This window comes from Meriones unguiculatus (assembly GCF_030254825.1).
Source record: "Meriones unguiculatus strain TT.TT164.6M chromosome X unlocalized genomic scaffold, Bangor_MerUng_6.1 ChrX_unordered_Scaffold_30, whole genome shotgun sequence".
NCBI classification, from domain to species: domain Eukaryota; kingdom Metazoa; phylum Chordata; class Mammalia; order Rodentia; family Muridae; genus Meriones; species Meriones unguiculatus.
The window spans coordinates 13,977,333-13,981,537 of NW_026843706.1; positions in this window are offsets into that span (position 1 = coordinate 13,977,333).

Below are 4,205 nucleotides of genomic sequence, written 5' to 3' on the forward strand. Positions count from 1 at the left end.
CCGCCCCGTGCAGCTGGGGGGCGGGGCCTGACCGGCGGGCCTGGGACTCCCTAGGGACCCTAGGACACTTGTCTAGCCCAGTGGTGATGCAGGGCTCTAGCCCTGCAAAGACCCAGCACAGTAGCTGCCTCGCTCAAGGCCCTTTCTCCAGGCATCTCAGAGTCGGAAGTCGCACAGTTGAGTTGCCTCTAGGGCCACACCCAGGCTCACCTGTCATTCCAGCCAATCTGGCCAGGGTACCTGTGGATAAGAGAGGGGTATGTAACCATAGGCCGAGGCCGCCTAGTGAGGCTCCTAGGTCAGCAGAGAACAGGCCAAGTTCAGGTCCCTCTCCACTCCTTCTGCCAATAAATGAGTGACCTTGGTTTCCTCACTTACATGCCCTACCCTGACTAAGGAATGCAGGGTTTTCTCTTGTGAAATCCGAGAAATGGGGAGAATCCTGCTTTCCTCATAGATCTGCCACTGCTAGAAGGAGGGAAAACGGGCCCAGGAAAGGAAAGAAAGGAAAAGGAGACTCAAGTTTGTGGGCCTGAGAGGGTTTGGGGCGGAGCACACCTCAGTTTGTACTGTGGGAGGTTCAGCCTGGATGGAGAAAGCTCTGGTACAGAAAAGCGTTATTCTGGGAATTTACGTTGATCCACAGATAGAAGCATGGGTCTTGGAAAGCCTAGGCACCAAGGCCCAGTGTGCCTTACTGGGTTAACAGAAAGAACTCTTTCTGTCATAGCCCTGCACCTAGGGTTGTCATCCTCCCCCAGGCACTAAATTTCTTGGGAATGAGCCAGAATGAGCCCAAGATTATGAGATAAGGGATGGAAAAATGGTCCCACAGCCCCTGATGCCCCAGCTTCCTGGGTTTATTCTTTGTTGCTCCTGGACCTATACTTCTTTCTTTCCTGAACCACCACCACTGTTCCTCACTTGTCCCTGGACTCAGAGTCCTCCCTCTTTTTTTTTTTCCCCCAAGATTCCTGAGGCTTCCTTGCCCATGGCAGAGCCTCTGTAACTTTTACCCCTTGGAAGGTCAGGACAGCCATGCCCATAGGCAGGTTGCACAAAGAAAAATAAGAAGCCCTGGGATGAGAATGCCTTTGGCTAGTACAAACAATTGTGGGTAGATGTTCTTGCTGGATGGAGTCATGGTCAGTGGGGAAAATGATTAAGGCAGTTTCAAAGCTAACCTTAGTCTCTCAGACCATCAGCCTGCTCCTGGTCTCATTTCAACACAGGCCCTTGGGTACACAACCCCAAAGAAGGTGGCAGAGTTGAGTATACCTATGTGCACAAAAAGAATATGTGACATCTACTGTCCGCCTAGCATCTCCACTTGAGCTTCTTGCTCCAGCAACAGCAGCCTACTTCTAGTTCCTTCTCCACTCAAAATATCTTTCCTCCCACTATCGGTCAGTGTACTTTGTTCATTCTGCCCACACAGTACCAATGAAATCTTTGCAAGGCTTTCCACACCCTCCCACACTGACCATTGCATTCTCAACATTGTCTATAGGGACTAGAAGCATGAGACCTCTGTGTATGCCAAGGGAGAGGAAAGAGGCAAGCACGACCTGAAGAGCAGGGCCCTGCTCCACCTCTAGACAGGACCACATATTACTTTGTGATCATTAGCAAGTAACTGGGCATCTCTGAACCTCAGTTTGTTTATCTGCCAAGTAGGAATGAAGCTAACCATGCCTGCTTCAAAGAGTTGCTCAGAAAGTCAGTGATCAGTTAAAGCAGGCCTCGTACGTACAAGTGAGCTTAAGACACAGTAACTCTTGCTTGCATTCTGTACATTGGGTGCCTCCTCCCTCTTGGAACTAGGGATCATGTAGCTTTCTACATCACTGACATCCAGTATAGAGGCTCATCCACAACAGATGTTTGCTAAGTCCTTGTAGATGAGAGGTTTAACTTGCTTCCTCCTTCTGCAAGCCTTGACCACCCTGTCTTTGTCCCTCAATTTCACCAATCCTATCACCTCGTCTTCCTAATATTTCTTTCCCTTACCCCTTCTTGCATTCCTTCCTATAACTATTTGTAGACACATTATTTTCCTGACATGCATTCATCAAAATCTAACTCCTCTGTGAATCTTTCTTTCTGAGCCTCACTTAATCTTCAAGTGAAAGCCTTGATCTTTACTCCACAAAATACTCAAGTTTTCTCTGCAAATTCTTCACCCTCTACACACCATTCACTGGTTAGATTGTAATCTCATTTGTGTCCCTTCAGTCCTTGATATCATAGCCCTCACCTCAGTATTTAAGACTGTGACTGTATTGGAGACAAGGTCTTTAATGAGGGAACTAAAGTAAAGCAGGATCTTTGGGGTGGGCACTAGTGCAGTGTAACTGGGATCCTTATTACAAAGTACAACTAAGACACAGTCATACACAGAGGGTGATCATGTGAGGGCACTGTAGACAGCTATCTACAATCCAAGGAGAGAGATCTCAAGAAGGAAGCAATCTTGCTAGCATCTTGAACTTCAACTTCCATCTTTAAAAACTGTATATATATATATATATATATTCCTGTTCAAGTCACTGTACTTTGGGGCTTTTCTCTGATATCCCAAAGTCATATAACCTGTACTTTCAGTGATGTTACCTTCCAGGTGTTATTCCAGGACCTAGAGATGACAATGATCCAAACAAAAACCGCTATTTCACGGACATTAGGCAAGCCCCCCCCCAAGAAAGTCAAATATGTACAATAGTGAATGATGACTGGCAGAGTAAGGTGGTCATGAACAGCTTTACTGAGAGTATGCTCTTTTTTTGCCGAAACCTGAAGGACATGATAGACAGATTTATAAGTGTAAGCACTGCAAAAGCAGAGTTTCATCTGGTATGTTTTAGGGTAGGGGCAGGAATCACACAAGTCCTCCCAGGCTATCATGAGGAACTTTGACTGTCAGTTTCAATGATGTGGAAATAAACTGAGGACTCTGAATCAAAGAACAATAATAATCTTTTCTACTTTCAAGTAAGCTGTCAGACTGATTTCCTAATGAAAACGTGAAGTCAGGGGTGGAAGCTAAGATAATTTTGGGGGCTGCTGGAACAATCCAAGAGAGGGATGATGGTGACTTGTATCAAACAGTGAGAAAGAAAACAAATTATAGATGGAGTTTGATGGAAGATACATGAATATTAAATGACAGCATTAAATTTAGTGAAGATCTACAAACAGAAGTCAAGGAGGGTGTTCAGAGCTTTAGTCAAAGAAACAGAAATGATTTAATACTTTAACTAAGATGCAGAAGACAAGGTAGAGCTGGTGACATACAGAAGTCTAAAGTTCTGAGTAAATATCAAGGCTGGAGATGGGAAAGAAAGATTATCATTTAGTTAATATTAAGCCACAAGTCAGACCCTCAGCAAGATTCTGTATGTGGAGAAAGAAAGCACCTTCAGAATTAAGCCCTAAACAATCCTATATTTTAAGGCAGAATAGAGGATGTGGAGCAGATGCAAAAGGCAGAAAGGAAGGATGGGCTGGCAAGAGATGAACCACTAGGATATGGAGGAAACCAACCAATGGTAGCATGAAAATTTGGAGGGGGACCTGTAATCCCAAAACCTCCCTTGGGAGATTAATACAGAAGACTGAGTTTAAGAGTATCCTGGACTTGGTAGGAATGCCAGCCCAGGTGAGTATTGAGCGGGGAGGGGGGTGTAGGCTAGTGATTTGAGGGGAGAAAACTTGAAATAGTCTCCTGGGAGACAGAAGGGTTCATGTTCTCCAGAACTGTGGTATGATTGCCGGGCTGCATCAAGAACCCACTTGAGGATTAATGGGCCTTACTTTAAAGTGAAAGTATTTATTCAGTGCATCTGTGCTGGTTTCTGCAGCCACATTCAATCACACAGGTGCAGAATCAGAGTTGGGGTTTTGACAGATGAGCACAGCAGAGGACTGCTCAAAAGGTATGTGGATTTAAGGAAAAACTTCACACAACTAATTGTCAACTTCTGGCTGTATAAGGAAGGAGGTAAGGACAGAGCCAGAATTTAGGGAGAGCCAGAATTTGGTGAACCACACACAGGATCCCTAGCTGGCTGTTGGAGAGCTGGAGGCACAAAAGGAAGATTCCAGAAGGATGCTGCTTATAGAAGTAAGCATCTATTGTAGTGAGAAGAGCAAAATGCTAGGAAGTAGAAACATTGGGTCTAGAATTACTTATGTCAACACAAAAT